The sequence below is a fragment of the Balaenoptera physalus genome, assembly GCF_965194825.1.
Source record: "Balaenoptera physalus genome assembly, chromosome: 1".
NCBI lineage: Eukaryota > Metazoa > Chordata > Mammalia > Artiodactyla > Balaenopteridae > Balaenoptera > Balaenoptera physalus.
In genome coordinates, this window is record NC_138882.1 from 77,698,591 (window position 1) to 77,720,705 (window position 22,115).

General features: G+C 45.6%; 1 protein-coding gene and 1 long non-coding RNA gene across 2 annotated transcripts in view; one reads left to right on the forward strand and one right to left on the reverse strand.

The window, feature by feature from the left end:
• Window positions 1–22,115, forward strand: part of LOC309637452 (uncharacterized protein) — a gene marked incomplete at its 5' end in the record, with an annotated part of 279,570 nt that overhangs the window by 36,034 nt on the left and 221,421 nt on the right. The window lies entirely within an intron of this gene.
• The window catches only part of LOC309639644, a 69,906-nt gene that overhangs the window by 15,318 nt on the left and 32,473 nt on the right, over window positions 1–22,115 (reverse strand). The gene's annotated exons all lie outside the window — the stretch shown is intronic.

Here is a 22,115-nt window from a genome sequence, read left to right on the forward strand (position 1 = left end):
GAAAGAGGCACCACTCACCCGGCTTATACTCTCTGAGCGACAGACTGACTGCTGTTCTCAGGTGGGGACCCTTGGGTCCAGAATTATCCATAACAATATCGGAAGAGTTCTTTACCTCAGGAGATTATGACAATGGCATGAGGACTAATTGCAAGTACCTGAACTCACATCAACAAAAGAGAATCAAGTACAATTTGTTACAATTAGTTCAGGATAAAATAATCACTTAACATCTGATGTATTTTTTTTATATTCACTTCAAATTTCTCCAGTGAGGAAAGTAGGAAAAAATCTTTAGCCAGGTATGCCTAAGAGGTTTGTGTCTGTCCTGGTGTAATCTGGATTTCTCCTTTCTAGCATTGCCCAGGCTCAGCTGATCCTCTTCTGAGTGTCCCATACTGTTCTTTCTCCATTTGAGTCTGTGCTGGAAGGAGGGTTCTTTTTTTTTTTTTTTTTTTTAATTTTTTTTTTCTTTAATTTTTATTTATTTATATTTATTTTTGGCTGTGTTGGGACTTCGTTTCTATGCGAGGGCTTTCTCTAGTTGCGGCAAGTGGGGGCCACTCTTCATCGCGGTGCGCGGGCCTCTCACAGTCGTGGCCTCTCTTGTTGCGGAGCACAAGCTCCAAACGCGCAGGCTCCGTAATTGTGGCTCACGGGCCTAGTTGCTCTAGCGGCATGTGGGATCTTCCCAGACCAGGGCTCGAACCCGTGTCCCCTGCATTGGCAGGCAGATTCTTAACCGCTGCGCCACCAGGGAAGCCCAGGAGGGTTCTTTTTATCAGTGCCTTTCTTGCCAGATGCACAACTATTTTTCAGTCTCTGCCAAAAATTGTCAAGGTCTTGAAAACCAAAACCATAATGAGATTTTTCTTTCTTCCAATGTGATCTGCAAAATGTCCCCATTGGTTATTTGTCATCGGGGAATGGCTTGTCTTTTTAGCAGTGTGGTGTATTACTTTCCTGTAGCTGCCATAACAAATTATCACAAACCCAGTGGCCTAAAATAATAGAAATTTATTCTCTCGTAGTTCTGGAGGCCAGAGGTCTGAAATCAGTTTCACTGGATCAACATCAAGGTGTTGATAGGGCTGTACTCCTTCCAGAGGCTGTAGGAGAGAGTCTGTTCCTTTTCTCTTTCAACTTTTAGTGGATGCCGGCATCCGTTGCCTTGGGCCCACATTACTCCAATTTTGAAGGCCAGCATCTTCAAATCTCTCTCTGCTACTTCCTCACATTGCTTTCTCTTCTGTATGTGTCAACTCTCCCTCTGCCTCTCTCCTTTAAGGACATTTGGGATGATATTTAGGGCCTACCCAGATAATCCAGGATAATCTCCCCATCTCAAGATCCTTAATAACAACTGCAAAGATGCTCTTTTCAAATAAGGAAACATTTACAGTTTCCAAAGATTAAGATGTGGGTATCTTTTTTTTGTGCAGGGGTTGGGAGTGGATTTTTCAGCCTACCGTGTGGGGAGTTCTGCTTCATGTCCAAGTGTATTACCTCAATTGCTGTTGAATTCTGTGAGACAAGTCTTCTGGCCATGCTGTGGTAATTTGGGGACAACATCTAAAGAAAGAAAAAACTGGAAAAAATGAACTGAGTAGAAATATGGATGCTATGGCGTCCCTGTGTAACACCATTAAGTTAAATACTCTTTCTAGGGCTTCCCTGGTGGTGCAGTGGTTAAGAATCCGCCTGCCAATGCAGGGGACATGGGTTCGAGCCCTGGTCCGGGAAGATCCCACATGCCGTGGTGCAACTAAGCCCGTGCGCCACAACTACTGAGCCTGTGGCGCCCAGAGCCCATGCTCTGCAACAAGAGAAGCCACCGCAATGACAAGCCCGTGCACCACCACGAAGAGTAGCCCCTGCTCGCCGCAACTAGAGAAAGCCCGCACGCAGCAGCAAAGACCCAAAGCAGCCAAAAATTAAAAAAAAAAAAAAAAAAAGTTTTCTGTCTGCAGTAACAAAAGATTTTTCGTTTTACCCATTTTGGGCCAACTCTAGTCAGGGTCCCCCTACATCTATAAGAAGTACAATGACATAGCCCAGAGAGTGTTCAGATGACACTACTATCTCCTCCTGTTACATGATCTTCATTTATTCTAGAATTGTTCTGCACAATTAGCCTCAAGAGAACCTAGATCAGCCAGGCAGTGCTCACGGCCACCACCAGTCACCCAAGAGTTTAAATGGAGAAAAAAAAAAGAAACAGTTAAAAGAAATATCTGGGGTACAGCTAGAAAGAGATGAAAAATAATAAAGGAGGAAAACTAAAGGAAAGAGGTAGCGCCATCTGGAGAGGAACAGTCAAGCAATACGTGAACAAGCATTTAATGAGCAACCATAATGCAGTAGAATGTACCTGGCCCTGTTGAGGGAAAGAAAACAGGTATGACATCATCCTTGCCATCAGAGAGCCTTCACTCTAGGAAGACAGAAATGTACAAATCTAACTATAATATAAGGTGTATTAATATAAGGACCATACGAAAGAGTCAAAGTAATGTGGGAAAGTTCACACCTGCTTAGAGGAATCAGGGAAAGTTTAGTGAAGGAGACAGTGTTTGAGTGATACCTAGAATTGGTATAGACAAGACAAGAGAGTGCACATGCTGTGCGGCTGAGGCCTTTATAAATCTTCATGGTCTGAAACCTCAGTGAAGCAAGGCTGACTCTAGGTCTTCACAGTTCCTCTTTCATTCCCCTACAGCAACTATTTTAGACTCTCTTTACTCTCCTCGAGCTCCCTACCCCACCACCTCCCCCTATTTCTCAACAGAGAACTGTTGGTAAGAACATTTCCAACTTCTTTCCTCCATCTACGGGTCTAACTCCACCATTCTCATTCCTCCTACCTCAGGGAAGAGGTGCTCCTCTTTCTGTGTAAGGCTGATGAATGACCACTCCACCCCAAGCTTGGAATTATTCCCCCTTCCACCTCTTAAGGGACTCTGCTCTGCTGGTTATCCCCTCTCTCTTGTATGAAGTGGTTAAGAGTGCACACTTGGAGTTGAACAGCCTGGGTTCAAATCTCAGCTCTACTTCCTTCTGGCTCTTACATGAGTACATTTCCTCTCTGGGCCTCAGTGTCCCTATCTGTACAATGGGAACAGCTATAGTACCTACTTTGTAAGGTTGCAGAGAAGACTGAATTAATTATTCTTTATTAAACAGAGTCAAGACTCTGGCCCTAGGAGGTGTTCAGAGGGTGCCAATATATATATCTGTAACCTCCGCCTCAGTGAGCTCTTTAATCTCTGCCTTAAATCATGTTCAAGTCATTGCTGCTCATCAGAATAAAACTCTCTCTCTGATCATCTCTTTTACCATTTGCTCTATCTCTCTACTTCTCTTTATAACCAGCCCTCTTGAAAGAGTGGTTCATATAGGTGGAAGCAGCGACTTGAGCTGCAGAAAGCCTGGAGCATGATTGAAGAACACAGGAATAGTGGAAAATGCCAGAAGGGTAGCCTGGGGCCAAGTCGTGAACAGGCTGAGGTGTTGGGCTTTATCCTGCAGGTCATGGGGAACTATTGGCAGAGGAGTGATCCGATGGAACTATTCTTTAAGAATATTAATCAGGCAGTGATGTGTAGGTGAGAACTCTTAAGAAAGTTATTGCACTGGGAGAGATGAATTTATGAGCCAAAAAGAGGCAGTGACAAGAAGGGGCAAGACACATAAAATCAACACAAGTCACACTGAGACACCTTGGCAATGGATAGGATGTGGGAGGAGAGAGGGAAGAAATTACTGGTGATGACTGTGAAGTTTTCAACCTGATACCAAGGCTGTCTGCACCCAAACAGGGGATTGAAGGAAAGGAGGAGAAATGGTTTGGGGATGGAGACGAAGCACTCAGACTGGGATTTGCTGGGTTTGAAGAATGACACCAGACACCAGGTGTCACTCTACTCCTAGCCTGAAAATCGCAAAACAGCCATGGAGCTAACAAAGGGCCATAAAAAGCTGTAATGATTGCCACCTCCTGGCTCAGGCTCCTGTCCTGACTTCCCCTCCTGCAGGCCTGGTACAGAAACTCCACATGCATCAGAGACTGATTCACGGTGCGTTACAAACATCCACACTGCTGACGGCTCCTTGGGAATGCTATACTCTGAAATCCCACCACTGAAGAACCAGTCTGTTGGGCCTTTAAGGATTTTGACCTTGGGGAAGATAAAACCTCAAACCAGGGGTCACAGCCTCATATGCCTTCAGGGGCCTGGAGTTAAGAAGGATGGTGTTATGCAGAGAAGTGAAGTCTGAGAAAACTAGAGTGTGTCCTCCCTGAAGACATTCAAATTCGGAAATTAAAAACAATCACTGTGCTGGCCTAACTAAATACATCTGCTGCCAATCCCTTTGCAACCTATGCCTTAGGCTTCTCACTCAAGACACCTGACAGCAAAGCTTTAGATGCATAGGAGACAGGATGGTGGGGGTGGGTTAGATATTAGAAGTGGGATAAGTTGAGCTTTGGCCTATTAAGTCTTCTGTATAACAATTTGTTTTTCTCCAATCAGAGGGATCCAAATGCCCACGCGTTGGGGACACAGTGCCAGAGGCTCAGGGAGGCCATAGTCTTGCTCTGTCCTCATGGAACCAGTGAACATTGAAGCGTATTATCTGATTCAGCAGTCCTCAAGCCTCAGGTGTTTGTGAAGTTCCCATCTTCACAATTTTTGCCACATCACCTGGACTGACTTAACCCTTTTCTTAAATCAACTCACTTTTTAATTTGGACTCTTCCTAAGCAATATTTAATAAATAGCAAGTTTTATGTGTGTGATTTTTTTTCTAACACACTTGAAAATAAAAAACATAACAGTTAGAATTAATGAATAACTGGGTACCATCTAAAATATCCTCAAGTACCCCTAGCAGTATGCATGTCACATGCCGGGAAGCAGTGGTTCAAGCCCTTCAGTCCACATATGAGGATTACAGCACTGGTTCTGAATAAATAAGCCCAAGTTCCAATCCACAGTCTGTAATTTTGGTTGTACTACTTGTACTTTCTGAGTTTCTGTTTTCTCATCCATAAAGTGGAGAAAACTACAGCTGTCTCCCAGCAATGCTTTGAGAATGAGTGACAGTATGCGTAAAACCATGAAGAACTGGTACTATCGTGAATGCTGCTATTGTTACTGACTCTCTCAAGTTAGGACCCCAACAGTGGTCCTTGTGCCGGTGTCATTCGAGCCAGTAGAATGAGACTGAGTTTGGCTGAGAAGCAAAGAAAAGCTTTACTCTTTGATCAGAGAATGGAATGGTGCGAGCTCGTGCTATAGAGTCCGCCCAACAGGCTGACAGACCGTGGGCAGGGCTGCTTTACAGGGATTGCCGGGAGGGAAGGGGCGGAGTCCTCACGGGGCGCACAGGCGTGCGCAGGCGTGTTGCTCACCCTCCAGATGGCAGTGCCGAGTGCAGCGTCTCTGCACACAGACCACCACCGGCATCTCGAATTGCAGTGTCGTGGGCAGTGCTTCTGCACACGGTCCCTGAGCTGAGGTGCCAGGCACAGCCATTAGGCGCTAAGAACCCTGGTCTGAAGTGCCGGGTGCAAGGCCTCTGCACTTGGACCCATATGATGAAGTGAAACTAGACTAAGCACAAAAGGAAAGAGAAAAAAAGGTTAGACTTTATTTTATTACCCAGATTCTTTTTATTTTTCCGGGAATTGTTAATAAGCTTTGCTGGTGACAAATCCCTCCTCTATCTTTTGTCCTGCTCCTCATTCTTTTTTTTTTTTTTTAATTAATTAATTTATTTATATTTTACTTTTGGCTGTGTTGGGTCTTCGTTTCTGTGCAAGGGCTTTCTCCAGTTGCGGCGAGCGGGGGCCACTCTTCATCACGGTGCGCGGGCCTCTCACTGTCGCGGCCTCTCTTGTTGCGGAGCACAGGCTCCAGACGCGCAGGCTCAGTAGTTGTGGCTCTCGGGCCTAGTTGCTCCACGGCATGTGGGATCTTCCCAGACCAGGGCTTGAACCCGTGTCCCCTGCATTGGCAGGCAGATTCTCAATCACTGCGCCACCAGGGAAGCCCCAGGCAGATTCTTAACCACTGCGCCACCAGGGAAGCCCTGCTCCTCATTCTTGAAGGGTGCAGGTCTGTCTTCTGTAACTGCTTCCTGCTGAGTCTGTGCGTGGTCATAACCCTGGATGCCTGGGTGGAGGAGCAGAGCTTCTCCCCAGCTGCCTTTAGATGTGTCTGGCTGTCACCAGGCCTCAGCCCTAACTGTTCATCTCCTTGAGCGACCACCATCTGTCTAACCATTTGTCAGACAAAGGACACCAGACAATTTAGGATGCATGGAGCAAATGTTAGCAAGAGAATAATGGTTACATGTCAATTTTTTCCTAAAAATGCAGGTAGCTAGGTCTTTTACCTGTAGGCACAAGTGTGCCCTGATGTTGAGGCTCTGCATGGCCTGAATATCCCTGGTCACACTTTGTTGTTTTTCGGAAGAGAAGCTTCACGTCAGAGAGAGGTTCACACGAGTAGTCAAGAGGGTCCGTTGCCCCAGGTTGTCTCTCCCGAGGTTGAGGCTCCAGGGCCACTTCACTTGAGTGTGATGTCCCCATGGAGTGACCCCTGTAACTTCAGGGCAGAGTGGGTGGTTAGGATCACCAAGTGGGGTCTCTTCCCCTTAGGACTGAGCTGATCTTGCAGGCTGCTGGTTTTCCAGGTTTTCAGATACACACAGTCTCCTGACTGGAAGCAGTGGAGGGCCAAGTCAGTGGGTGCAGGCAGCACCTGGTACCATATTCTGTAAGGGCTTTCATGGTTTCTCCTACCTGGAGGGCATACATGAGTTGTTCCATTTCAGGAGGGTTAAGGGTTCCCTTCTTCGGGCTCGGGAATGGGTCTACATATATGAACTTATCCCTTGGGGCTAACTGCATGCGGAGCAGGGCAATTGGAAGCAATTTAATCCAGTTTCCTTGAGTTTCCTAACATAGCTTGGCTAAGGCCCATTTCTAGGTCTGTTTGGATCTCTCTACTTTCCCTGACGATTGGGGTCTCCAGGTTGACTGAAAGGTCCATTTTATGCCCAGGGCACTCATTATCCCCTTTGTTACTTGAGACACAAATGCTGGACCATTACTGCTTTGTAGGGATCCCAGGAGCCCAAACCTGGGGGTTATTTCTTTTAGTAATGCTTCTATCCACCAGAAAACGTGTCTACTAGCACCAAGAGATACCTGAAATCGCCCAGAACTCTCGACATGACAGTGACATCAATCTGCCAGTCTTCCTCAGGATATGTCCCTCTGGTCTGAATGGACCTTACCTGGGGGCCTCTGGGGGGTCTGGTGCTGGGGTTGTTCATTGTGCAGATGGGGAAGGTCTCAACTATCCGACTGATTATACTTTTCATGCCAGGAGTTACCATCACCTCAACTAACAAGTTATATACGACTTCCCTCCCATACTGAGTTCTTTGATGAGCCTCCCTGATGGCTTGACTAAGGTACAGTTTGGGGAAAGAAGTACTGCCCATGTTTATTAACTAGCCACACATAGCCTCCTAGATCTCTACTAAAGCCCCATTTTCAGGCTTTGTCTAATTCTTCCTTTGTGTAGATTGCAGAATAATTGTATAAATCTGGCCTTTGAGACGTGAGGGGTAGTTGCCAAGTTACTGGTTCTAGGGCAGTTGCGTCCACCCTGTTTCCTTTTATCACCTCCACATCCCCCTTTCAGTGACCCCCTGCAATGAATCATTGCCACCTTCTTTGGAAGCTGTACTGCTTCTGTTACCGAATGCATCAGGTCTCGCTGCTCACTGCTTACAAAATCAATTACATACTCACCAATGGTAGAAGGGAAAGGTGCCTTTAATCAGAATGCTGGCAATCTGGGGAGATGGTAGACTCAGTGTCCCCCAAAAAACACCTCCGAAGATTCTGCTCAGCCAGGAAAGTTTTAAAGGAAAGGAGGGAAGTAGTCTGAGTTAATCACTGAGGTAGGGGGTCAGAGTCGTCGCCATCCCCCACTGCGTGCAGGCTCGTTGACTTCTCGTGATCTTCCACTAGACGCTATCTTGTTCACACAGTTTGGTCACACAGTTTGTTTGGGAGATTACTGAAGGGCAAGCTAGGGAAGAGATCTGGTCATATGTTAATTATTTATTCTTCATTTTTACTTCTTTGATCTGCAGAAAGAACCAAGTTAGGCAAGGTATTGTGTGATTGAAAGACTTGAAAGGTGCGCTTGGGTGGGAGATGCGTAGAGAGAGCATGGGGGTGCCTGGTATAAAAGTTGGTTACAATATAGCTTTGCTAAAGCGACAAGAAAAAGGGCTTCCTGCTGAGGGTGGTTTCTTGCAAAGAGCTGCTTACACTTTTAAGAGCTTCAGTATGCTTAAGCCATGTTTTACCTGTTTCTTCTCTGCAGTAAGCATACTTCTTTCCTTTCAAGTAGCCGTGTGCATGTAGAATGGCATACACATATCGGGAATCTGTGTAAACATTTAAGATCTTCCCCATTCTGAGCTCTAAGGCTCCGGTGAGAGCTATCAGCTCGGCCTTTTGGGCAGAAGTCCCTGGAGGTAGGCTTTGTGCCTCTGTCACCTAGGTCTGGGAAGTTACTGCATACCCCACCAGGTTTTTTCCCTCTCTCATAAAACGGCTCCTGTCTGTAAACTAGTCCTCTTCGGCGTTCAGGAGAGGCTCACTTCCTAGGTCGGGGCAACTGGAATAGACTGTGTCTATTGTTTCTGTACAATCATGTTTCAAGGGTCATGTTTCTTTAGGTAGTAAGAGGGCAGGATTTAGTGTGTGACAGGTTTTGTGGTAACCACTGGGTTCTTTTAATGCCCATTCTTGGACCTTCCCTTGATACCCCCATAATTTTATAATGCTTGTGACCAAGTTTGCCTGATCTGGCATTCAGAACCAAGAAAGTGGCACCGGTGTTGACTAAGCATTAGACTGGCTTTCCCCCTTTGTCCAATGTCAGCCAGGGCTTCTCGGGGACAACTGGAGTGCCAGCTTAGGAGACCCTGGGCCCATCATTCTTCATATATTTGGACCATCTGCCTTCCAGGGGAGAGGCCAGGATCTGCCATTTTCATCCCTTTTCAGGGGCAGTGAGGGCATTCTCCCTTGCAGTGACCCTCTTGTTTACATATGGTGCACTGATTGGGTCCTAGTCTCCTTGGCTTGCTATCCCTCCTTGGGGGCTGGGGATCACTCACCAGAATCAAGAATCTCCGTGGGCACTTAGTCCAGATTCCCGTGACCCGTTGACATTGGAGGGCAGCAGTCAGTAGGTAGGCTTGCCTCTGGGCCTTTTTATCCTCTGGCTTTTCCTCCTCTATACCTCAGTTATTAAGCACCCAGTAGGCAACCTCGACCAGGCCAGAGGTAGGGGTATCTGACTCTGTTTCCAGTTTCCAAAGTTTACGCCTAATGTTGGGGGCACTTTGGGAAATGAAATATGACCTCTGGACTGCATTCCCTTCCAATGACTCAGGGTCAGTGGTGGTATAGATTCAGAGGCACTCTAGGAATGCTGAAGGGTTTTCTGATGGCTATCAACTGATTTCCTTTATTTTATCTGACTGACAGGTAGGTGAGGGTAGTGGGTGTTTCCTTCTCTTGCCAGCAGCTCAAAGGCTTCCCAATAATGGGGTTCCTAGTCTTGTGAGCGGCTCATGGGGCTCCCCAGCCCACTTAGCTTGGATTCCCTTTAGGACCATATTTTTATAATGAGTCAGCCTCTGTCTTCCACCCCATTCTCCATTATATTGGTGGTCCCAGTTAGGTTTGTTATCTGGGACCGTTTGATTCCCTGCATGACCTGCATTGTTTTTGTTCTCTTTGTCTGCTTCTTTTTGGGCTTTTGAAAAGACCGTGGCCTTTTCTTCCCCGGTTAGGAGTACACTGAGGCTGGATGTCAGCCCATGTGGGGTCATGGGTCTGAAAGATTCCCTAATCAGATTCAGGAACCCCTCTGGATTTTCCCTCAACCCCTTACTATGACTTTTCTCAACTACCGCGGAGGCAGTTGGAGTGATTTGCATTTCTGGTTTGGCAAATTTGGACTGTTAATAGACTCCTCAAGGGACCTAAATAGGCAGCGTCCAAATGGTGTGGACTCTGATATAACTGGGGGTCCCCCTTGAATTTATAAGGGTGTGTGCTTGAGAGAGTTAGTCCCTCCTCAGTCAGAATATCCCACAGGAGTTTAGACAGGACTGTCTCTGGGCCAGAGCAGTTTAGCCACGTTAGTTCCTGACCACCTTGGTCCCTTAGGGAGTAGCACAGCTGCCTGAGGCAGGGGTCTTCTCTTTCTTCCTTTCAGCCGAGAAGGAGTTTTTAGACTTCCCACTGGGTGAGAGCTAAAAGCAGTAGGAATTCCCACAGGGTACTCACTAGACCGCTGGGGCAGCTAGTATTCTGTGCTGCTACCAGGAGGAGAGCCCGTGGAACCTTGGTCAACAAAGAATCACCCAAGTTTCGCCTCACAAGCAGAGGGGGAGGAGAGGTCAGGCAGTGGGTGTTTCCTGTTCTCACCAGCAGTTCACAGGGCTCCTCAGCCCACCAGCACTCCCCAGAGAAACTAGTGCTGACCGGAAGAGGTCAAGTCACTGGTCAAGTACCTACCTTGAGACCCTTTCACACTCAGGTGTCCCTGGTGCCTTTTCCTGAGCTTGGATCGAGCAGCCTTGCTCCATTTTGTCAGGTGGTCCTTACTACCTGGGCCTTTTCCCAATCGTGCCTCTTGGGCTCATGGGGCTGGCCACTTTCCTTTAACAAACTGAAAGTGACTACGGAGAATGCTACCATTGACTCCTGGAGATCAGTGAGGAGGGCACAAAGTCCTGGTGTGGCCGCTCCTGCCTTGTACAGGGGTCGAAAGGACAGCACTACTAGCAAGACAGCGGACAAGACTGCCTTGGCTCCCTCGCGTCCACAGGTGCCCACTGTCCCCAGGGTGTCCGGCACTGCGGGAAGGCCAGCCAGACACAGTGGGCAGTCGTGTGAATTTCAGTCCCCGATCCCCAATGATGCCACAGTGTGATCCCCTCAAGGGGGTGCAGTCTAGATGACCCTGGGGCCACCGCTGTGTGCGCACCACACCAGGGTTCAGGATGCTGGTCAGGGTTGCTCTGAATCTGGCCAAGGCTGCCGCCGTTCTACCCCGTCAGAGTGAACTCAAAGACCAGAGTCAGTCATCCTCAGGCAAACCTCCAAAGCCTTCGCCGTCCCCCCACTGGAGCAGAGTGGATAAGCGACGGTGAAAAGGCCGCGGTCCGTACCTTCGTGGTCACCAAAATTTTTGTTACCGACCTTCCTGGGTTGGTTCCCAACAAGGTTCCTTCTGCCCAGTGTCGTTCAAACCAATAGAATGAGATGGAGTTCCGTTCAGGAGGAAAGGAAAGCCTTAGTCTTTGATCAGAGAATGGAGAGGGGCCAGCTCATGCTCTGGAGTACGTACTCTCCCCAGAAGGCCTTTGGTGGGGCTGCTTTATAGGGTTCTTGTCAGTAGGGAGGGGAGAGGGGTGGAGTTCTCGCCGGTCAGGCACAGCTGCGCTGATCACAGCTCCAGATCGCGGCGCCAGGCACAGCGTCTCTGTGCACGGCCTGCCATCACCATCTTCAGCTGCGGTGTTGTGCACAATGCTTCTGCACATGGTCCCCGAGCTGAAGTGCAGGCTGCAGCCATTTCCCACTAGGAACTCTGGCCTGAAGTGCTGGGTGCAAGGCCTCTGCCCGTGGTACCCTATGAGCAAGTGAAACTAGACTAAGCACAGAGGAAAAGGGAAAAAAAAAAAGGTAGATTTTATTTTATTACCCGGATTCTACTTTTATTTCCTGGGAATTGTTAATGGGCTTTGCCCACTATTGCTATCACTATCACTGCTTAGCTTGTCCCCATCCCAGAGTGAGCCGATCTGGAACCAGACTGTTTCTCCTGCTGCCCGGGCCAGGACACATGCTCCACAGGGAGTGACCCACCACTTCTGACCAGACCAGCCAAAGTCCCAGCAGCACGCCCTGGGGCAGCCCTGATGTTCCTCCCTCCTCTCCCACCTGTCTTCAGATACAGACTGCACACCATGGCTATGCAATCACCATGCTACAATTTGAGGAAACCCAGAATGCACACAAGTTGTGGAATGTGTCATGGAAAACACGGGATGTCTACCCTTCTCACAACTCAAATATTCAACACTTTCTAGAGTGACTGATGGCCTTACATAAACATACAAAACAACTATTTTTCTGTGGGTAGCTACATTCAAGCCAACTGTTCAGAACACAGTAAAGAAGTATCATAAATCAAGCTGCTTGGACCGAAGAATTCAGAATGTTAGGGTTGAAAGGGACCACCTTGGAAATCACTCAGTCCAACCAGTTCTCTTGGAAAATAGACCAAACTAAAGCCCATGACTTCCCAAGTTCACACACACAGCTAGAGTGGCAGCATTCGGACTAGAAGCCAGGTCTCTCAGATGGGACATCTCACTGCCCACAGCTTCTGCAGTCGGTTGTTTTTACATAGATGCGCCACTTTGCCCCTAAGAGGTTGGAGAACCTTAAGTATGGAATTCTAGAAGGGGAGATGGCACGTGGGTGAGGAGATGAAGTTGGGTTTTAAAAGTTAAATGTTGTAGGATGGGGTATGATGAACAGCATGAGCCTGGAGTCAGACAGACCTGAGATCAAAAGCTAGCTTACCACTTATAAGCTGTGTATTTTTGTCCTCTGGCACGTTTAATCAATCTCTCTGCTTCAGTTTCCTCACCTGCAGCCTGGGGGTAATAACACCTCCACTGCAGGATAGTTGTGGTAATGAAATGAGATGCTTGCACCTGGCCATGTTAGGTGCTCAAACTGTCCTTCACCCCAGAGGACACCATTTACACTGTATGGTTCCCCTGGAGTTATACAAAGGAAGTGTGTTACTGGACATACAATTCTAGGTCTAAAAGCAGTGAAGCTCAGACACTGAAAATCTTCTGTGAAGGAATGGAAAACTTCAGTAGCACATGGCTGTTCAGGAACCACTCTTACCACTTTCAGATAACAGAGCTCTGAATGGTTTTTTTCCTTGCAAGAAGGGAGGAAGGAGGAATAAGAGGAAAGCAGAGCAATATCAACGAGATGAAGAAAGGCTGAGAATGATGCGGGCAGGAGGGAAGATCCCAGGATTAACTGGAACGAACTTGGATTGGGTTTTCAAAAGAGAGTAATTTTTTAGAGGAAGGGGGAGAAAGAATGTTGGCAGGAGTTGGAACTCTGGGGTGGCACCACCCTCACTCAGTTGTGATGGTGCTATTTTAGGTGCCTCTCTCCTTGCATGGGAGTGTTGGCTTTCAGAGCGCATAGCTGGGTTTCCTCCGGTCGGAGTGAGGTGTCCCTTGGTTTTCATTCAGAACTCAGTGTCAGGCCAGGGCTGTTTGTGACAGTCTTGCTTTGCTCACCACCTTGCTCTGGGTGATGCTGTATGTCCCCCCAGACAAGCCCCCTGCCCTACCCACTTCCACCCCCATCCCTATTTCCCCATTAGAGGTAGCATGTCTCTGGGCAGCTGCAGCTGCCAGATATGCCTGGGCTGCCCTGCCAACAAAAGCAAGGGGCTGGCAGCTGGCTCCAAACACCTCAGGAATTGCTCAAACTTTAGAAAGTTACCTTCTTAAAGTTTAGTCCCCGGAATGAAGCAAACCCAAAAAAGGGAAAAATTTGTTTACGTAAGTCACAATCACCAAATGGAAGGAACAAAGAATCGAAAACGATAGTTTACTTTTTCAGAGAAGTAAACTGAGGCACAGAGAAGAGTTCTAAGTTCACATAGTGAGTCAGAGACAGGAGTAATAATATCCCCATTTAATAAATGGTTATTATTTTATCATTCATTCGACATTCAACAAATATTTGTGAATGTGGCAAGCTATGAGCCAGGCCTTTTTTTACATCTCTAATCTCCACAATGATCTAGCAATGTTAAAAAAACTAAGGCTCAGAAGACAAAAACTTGCCCGAGATCACCTGCCAGATAGGTGGCAGGATTGAGATTTGAGCCCAGCAGAATATTTCCAACATCTCAGAAAGTTCCCTCATGCCCCTTCCTAGTCAATACCTTCCACCCTCAGGGGCAACCACTGTTCTGATTTCCACCACGTTACTTTGGTCTGTTCTAGAACTTGACATGAGTAGAATCCGACAGCATGTACTGTTTGCCGTGTTTGGTTTCTTTAGCTCAGCATAAAGTTTTTGAGGTTTATCCATGTTGGTGCACGGATGGGTAGTATGTTTCGCAGAATTTGTATACTACTCAGCAGAGTGGTATTCCACTGTATGGATGTACCACAATGTGTCTATCCATTTTCTTTTCTTTCCTTTTCTTTTTTTAAACCCATATCCTTTTTTTTTTTAATAAATTTATTTATTTTTGGTGGCACTGAGTCTTCATTGCTGCACGTGGGCTTTCTCTAGTTGTGGCGAGTGAGGGCTACTCTTTGTTGTGGTGCACAGGCTTCAGCAGTTGTGGCACACAGGCTCAGTAGTTGTGGTTCATGGGCTCTAGAGTGCAGGCTCAATAGCTGTGGCGCACGGGCTTAGTTGCTCCGCGGCATGTGGGATCTTCCCAGACAGGGCCTGAACCTGTGTCCCCTGCATTGGCAGGCAGATTCTTAACCACTGCGCCACCAGGGAAGTCCCTATCCATTTTCTTGTTGATGAAATATGGGTCATTTTCAGTCTTTAGCTATTGTAAATAAAGCTGCTGTGAACATTCTGTACCAAAAAAAAAAAAGATTTGAGCCTAGGTCTGTGGTTCTAAAGCCCCCACAAAGCTCAGACTAGAATCATCTCTCCTGCTTACAAGCAAACCTTCACCTTTGTATCAGTGTCTGGCTTTCCTCTCGATGCCAAATCTAAGACTTCCCCTCTCAGTAAGCCTTTTGGGATCTTGATAGTCCTCATGATTTTTAGCCTTAGAATTGGGGCTGGAGTTCATTCCTGCCCGGGTCAAACAAGGAACAGGTGGTGAGTGCACAGTAAGCAGCAGAGGATGCTTACATGACTCCCAGGTTAGAATGAGGGGACCGAGGCTCACAGAGGTGAAGTGACTTTCCCAAAGTCCATAGTAAGTGTGGTAAATCCGGGATTCCACAGACCATCTGTCTGACCTGAGGCCCAGGCTCCTGCACGGCTCCAGGCTGCCTGACACGGCTAAAATTAAATGACATTCAGGCACCCCAGTGAACAGAAGGGAGTATCCTGAAAAGCAAATGTATGGATTACCATTTTCAGTGGCTCATCTACCAAGTGAAATGTCTACACTGAGCTGAGAGCTACTGTACATACATATACCAGCTTAAATTTATCATTGAATCTGGTGGCTGTAGGATGGTGAGAAGTCACATCTGGACTAGATTCAAGCCATGCTGGAAAAGGTATCACCTGGAGATGTGGACACATAGAAGAGTTGTCATTCTTAGATACTAATTTGGCTTGTCTCCTCTGTGGGTACATTTTTGCTTTTCTCTAAGATGATTAATTTATGCTAAGTAAGTGCATCTTGGAAGCAGAGGGGAGACAGAGAGCCAGCCAGCCATGGGCTAGAATACAGTGGATACCTGTCTATTTGCCTGGTCTATTAGCCCCTCCCTGGGACCTGCCCTTCTTCCCACTTCTACACAGTGACCTGACCCCCTGAACACACACCTTAGGTGATCAGTTCAGGACTGGGCACCTGATGCATGTTGCACCAGAGTCCCTTCCCTGGGCATTTGGAATTGGGCCTGAGAAGGAGAAAGCCTCACACTCTCTTCATGTAACTATGACCTGTACACCTTCTGTCTATTGTGTGGAGAAGTCCTTAATGACCCCAGTGACACTGCAGCCCTTGGGTTCTGTGAGAAAATCTTATATCCTTATAATGAAGTCCCCTTCCTCACCCCTTTTCTTTGATTAATCTGTATAAAATTGCTTTATTACTTACAACCAAGAATTCTTAATAATACTTTCACCCTACTCTTTCCCCCATATCTAGACAGTCACCAAGTCCTATTATTTCTACCTCTTTCTGAATCTCCTACCCACCCCTTTCTCTCTGTGCCACTGCCTTCATCAGAGCCTTCCCATCTCATGCCTGGATTTCAACAACAGCCTTCATACAGGTCTCCCTACTTTAGTCTGACCCTCCAACCCATTCTACTGCCATGACCATCTACCAGAACTCAAGTTTAACTACTTCACTCCCTTGCTTACAGCAATTTTGGGGTCTCCCTCCCAGAGCCTTTGGCTCAAAATCCAAACTCCCAGCACAGTACAGAGGTCTGGTGTGATCTGCCCACCATTCTCACCTCTGGACCTCCATGCTACGTCCCCTTCTCTTCTGTCTATTGTAACCCCCATGCTCCAGCTTTGCTTGCGTTTCCCAATAACTTACCGCACTTTTACCATCTCTAGGCTTGTACCTGGAGTGCTGTCTCCCAGTCTTTACTGAACCAGCTTCTATGCATCTTTAATAATCAAGAATGAGTCCTCACACCTAATTTCTAGGCTAGGTGGTAAAGCATGGACCAGGCCTTTCCTTTCTCCACATTCTCCTCTCTGGCATTGTCCCATAATGCGTCCTTTTGACTTTGCAGTGTTTTCCCACTGCTGCTTCCCTAGCAAAATCTGTTATCAGTTATTTATTCCCTGGTATAGATTTAAGGCAATGCATTGCCTCTACCAGAAGTATTCATGTGTAAAGACTCATCACTGAAGGCAGAACTTATTAAAGGGACATCAGACTTCTATGAAAAGGCAGGGAAGGCATGTGAATGCCCTGAAAAAGCCCACCACAGGACAGCACATAATCTGTGCCAGCGCTGCTCTCTGCTTTTAAGCATGGATGTCTCCTGGAACCAGGAGAGAGGGAGAGGGAGTGAAGGAAGAGAGAGGGGTAGGGAAGAGAGAGAGAGAGAGATCATGGTGTGTAGAAGCCACAGGCTGTATGCAGTGTTCCTGGCCTGTCCCAGGACAGTGTTTGGTGGTTGCCGGTTGTGCCTGCACAATTTTGGGGGGCTCCACTCATGTAAGCTATGATGGGAATTGTACCTCTTGGAGTTCTGCCATGTAGCAGCCATGGAAAATTCCTTGCGAAGGCAAAGGGCCTCTGCCTACCTATCCCTCCTTGGGTCAGCACAAGTCATAGAGGACAGGGGAGCTTCCCTCTGAGTCAGAGCAATGACCCATCCAGCACAGGACTCTGGCTTGGGCAGAGCCAACCCAGGAGGCCAGGTGGTCTGCAAACAGAGAACTATAGTTATTGTACTGCCTTTCCCTCTGCTTTCTACTCTTCACCACATGAGTGATTCATCTAATCTGCAGATCTGACTATGGCCATTCTCCTGGCCCAAATCTTTTAATGGCTCCTCACTGCCTACCTCTCTTGCAGTTATGAACAACTTTGTTTTTACTAAAATACCTTCGGAGGGAAAAAAAGCCTTTTGTATGCCTCCCCGGGATTACATGTAATCTTTATAACATGAGCTCATAAAGGCAGAGGTTCTGTCTTCTTCATCTTTTGTGTTCAGCAGGCCATAGAGCACCTGGCCCATAATATACATTCAATAATTGAGTTAAACTGAATTTAAAAAGGGAGAAAACCTAGAAGATCAAAGGCAAAATAAGAAGCTGAGAAAGCAGCAAAGCAGAGTGAACAGGGGGAAAAAGACTTCATTTTCGGCCAGGCTTTCCATAATCCCTTTCCAGCATTTTATGGCAGTTCCCTGGCAGGGCTCCCACCCTGCAGTGAGCCAGGGAAGGGAGATGGCAGAATGATGGTGCACGTGGGATTTTGCCCTGCTCTTTGATTCTGATGCTGTGGGGCAGGTGCCTTTTCTAAATTACACACTAAGGTGGCAGGTCATTTCTAGCCACCCCAGCCCCACCTGGCAAAGCCTTGGTTTTCAACAGACGGGCATTTCAGAGCAAAGTCTGGAGGCTCCCAGGTAAACTGGAAAACAGATGCTCTTGCCAGAAGGAAACTTGGCTGGGGAGGCCTGGTGGATACAGCAGCTGAGGAATCCCCAGAGCCCGGCAACCTGCCCGCTGGCCAAAACCTATAAAGGTCCTGGGTCTCAGGTTGCTGAAGTGGCATGCTCAGGGCTTTCTGGGACCCTGTTCTTTGAACTTTTCCACAGTAAGTATGCCCCTCTTTGAGGCTGTTTCCTCATTTGTATAAGGGGATGATACTACTTAGCTCAGGGGTTTTTTTTTTTGAACATCAAATGACACGTGCACACAGTAAGCACTCAGTACAGAGCGGTCATCATACAGCTCGTTGTCTTGGTGCCTCAATGATTTCCTCTGCACACAGGGAGAGCAGTACTTACTTTACATGAATACGCTGAGGATCAAGTGAAGTGAGATCTGTAGGCACCTAGCAAAGACTGCACAGAGTTTATGTCAACTTGGATGCTCTAAAGCCAAACCGAGGTCATCTCAGGATCTTCAGATCAGGTTATCAGACTGGCAGGTGGGAGGAATGCCACAGTATATCTGGATTTCTAAAAGTCTGTCAGAAAATGCTTTTAGACATGATGAAAACACATGGCCTAAGCACCAATGCCTCTGACTGCCTGAGCAATCACCAAAAAAGTTAATACCAATAAGGAAAGATTTTTCCTATTATGGGTAGGGCTCTAGAATATGAATGAATATGACTTTTTAAAATTACTGATTTGCATTAAGACAGAAACTAGGCTTATTGAATTCGGAAATTATCCCAAACTGGGACAAGAGCAAAAACAGCAAGATTTCAAGAGAATGAAAAGATGGGCCAAAACCATCATAATATTCAATGGGAAAAAATGTAAAGGCTGGCATTTGGGTTAAAAAAAAAAAAAAAAGAACATCGCTGGAGAGCACAAGATGGAGAAAACAAGTATAAAATTCATGTAAAAGAAAAAAGAACAGGAAAAAACTACATTTAAAAAATAAATCAATGTGAATCATTGGTGTAATGTAACTGCCAAAAAAACAAAGGCAATCTTTGGCTGTATTAATAAAACAACAGTGCCCAGAAAAAGAGAAGAAATAGTTTCAATATGCTCTAACAGATACTCAAACTGGAGCCTTTCTAGAGAAAAAATAACCAGAATAATAGAAGGTCTAGAAGGTCATGTGGTCTGAGAAACAGGTGAATAAAAAGGAAATAAAAGGTGAAGAAAGTGGGGGACTTCCCTGGTGGTGTAGTGGTTAAGAATCCACCTGCCACTATATGCCAATAAAATGGACAACCTGGAAGAATGGACAAATTCTTAGAAAAGCACAACCTTTCAAGACTGAACCAGGAAGAAATAGAAAATATAAACAGACCAACCACAAGCACTGAAATTGAGACTGTGATTAAAAATCTTCCAACAAACAAAAGCCCAGGACCAGATGGCTTCACAGGCGAATTCTATCAAACATTTAGAGAAGAGCTAACACCTCTCCTTCGCAAACACTTCCAAACTCATTCTACGAGGCCACCATCAGCCTGATACCAAAACCAGACAAAGATGTCACAAAGAAAGAAAACGACAGGCCAATATCACTGATGAACATAGATGCAAAAATCCTCAACAAAATACTAGCAAACAGAATCCAACAGCACATTAAAAGGATCATACACCATGATCAAGTGGGGTTTATCCCAGGAATGCAAGGATTCTTCAATATACACAAATCAATCAATGTGATAAACCATATTAACAAATTGAAGGAGAAAAACCATATGATGATCTCAATAGGTGCAGAAAAAGCTTTTGACAAAATTCAACACCCATTTATGATAAAAACCCTCCAGAATGTAGGCACAGAGGGAACTTACCTCAACATAATAAAGGCCATATATGACAAACCCACAGCCAACATCATTCTCAATGGTGAAAAACTGAAAGCATTTCCTCTAAGATCAGGAACAACACAAGGTTGCCCACTCTCACCACTATTATTCAACATAGTTTTGGAAGTTTTAGCCACAGCAATCAGGGAAGAAAAAGAAATAAAAGGAATCCAAATCAGAAATGAAGATGTAAAGCTGTCACTGTTTGCAGATGACATGATACTATACATAGAGGATCCTAAAGATGTTACCAGAAAACTACTAGAGCTCATCAATGAATGTGGTAAAGTAGCAGGATAAAAAATTAATGCACAGAAATCTCTTATATTCCTATACACTAATGATGGAAAATCTGAAAGAGAAATTAAGGAAACACTCCCATTTACCACTGCAACAAAAAAGAAAAAATACCTAGGAATAAACCTACGTAAGGCGTTAAAAGACCTGTATGCAGAAAACTATAAGACACTGTTGAAAGAAATTAAAGATGACACAAACAGATGGAGAGATATACCATGTTCTTGGATTGGAAGAATCAACATTGTGAAAATGACTATACTACCCAAAGCAACTTATAGATTCAATGCAATCCCTATCAAACTACCAATGGCATTTTTCACAGAACTAGAACAAAAAATTTCACAATTTGTATGGAAACACAAAAGACCCCGAATAACAAAGCAACCTTGAGAAAGAAAAACGGAGCTGGAGGAATCAGGCTCCTGGACTTCAGACTATACTACAAAGCTACACTAATCAAGACAGTATGGTACTGGCACAAAAACAGAAATATAGCTCAATGGAACAGGATAGAAAGCCCAGAGATAAACCCACGCACATATGGTCACCTTATTTTTTATAAAGGAGGCAAGAATATGCAATGGAGAAAAGACAGACTCTTCAATAAGTGGTACTTGGAAAACTGGACAGCTACATGTAAAAGAATGAAATTAGAACACTCCCTAACACCATACACAAAAATAAACTCAAAATGGATTAAATACCTAAATATAAGGCCAGACACTATAAAATGCTTAGAGGAAAACTTAGACAGAACACTCTATAACATAAATCACAGCAAGATCCTTTTTGACCCACCTCCTAGAGAAATGGAAATAAAAACAAAAATAAACAAATGGGACCTAATGAAACTTAAAAGCTTTTGCACAGCAAAGGAAACCACAAACAAGACAAAAAGACAACCCTCAGAATGGGAGAAAATATTTGCAAATGAAGCAACTGACAAAGGATTAATCCTCAAAATTTACAAGCAGCTCATGCAGCTCAATATCAAAAAAAGAAACAACCCAATCCAAAAATGGGCAGAAGACCTAAATAGACATTTCTCCAAAGAAGATATACAGATTGCCAACAAACACATGAAAGGATGCTCAACATCACTAATCATTAGAGAAATGCAAATCAAAACTACAATGAGGTATCACCTCACACCAGTCAGAACGGCCATCATCAAAAAATCTACAAACAATGAATGCTGGAGAGGGTGTGGAGAAAAGGGAAACCTCTTGCACTGTTGGTGGGAATGTAAATTGATACAGCCACTATGGAGAACAGTATGGAGGTTCCTTAAAAAACTAAAAATAGAACTACCATACGACCCAGCAATCCCACTACTGGGCATATACCCTGAGAAAACCATAATTCAAAAAGAGTCATGTACCACAATGTTCATTGCAGCTCTATTTACAATAGCCAGGACATGGAAGCAACCTAACTGTCCATTGACAGATGAATGGATAAAGAAGATGTGGCAAATATATACAATGGAATATTACTCAGCCATAAAAACAAACGAAATTGAGTTATATGTAGTGAGGTGGATGGACCTAGAGTCTGTCATACAGAGTGAAGTAAGTCAGAAAGAGAAAAACAAATACTGTATGCTAACACATATATATGGAATCTTAAAAAAAAAAAAAGGTTCTGAAGAAACTAGGAGCAGGACAGGAATAAAGGCGCAGACGTAGAGATGGACTTGAGGACACGGGGAGGAGGAAGGGTAAGCTAGGACGAAGTAAGAGAGTGGCATGGACTTATACATACTACCAAATGTAAAATAGATAGCTAGTGGGAAGCAGCTGCATAGCACAGGAAGATCAGCTCGGAGCTTTGTGACCACCTAGAGGGGTGGGATAGGGAGGGTGGGAGGGAGACGCAAGAAGGAGGAGTAATGGGGATATATGTATATGTATAGCTGATTCACTTTTTTATAAAGCAGAAACTAACACACCATTGTAA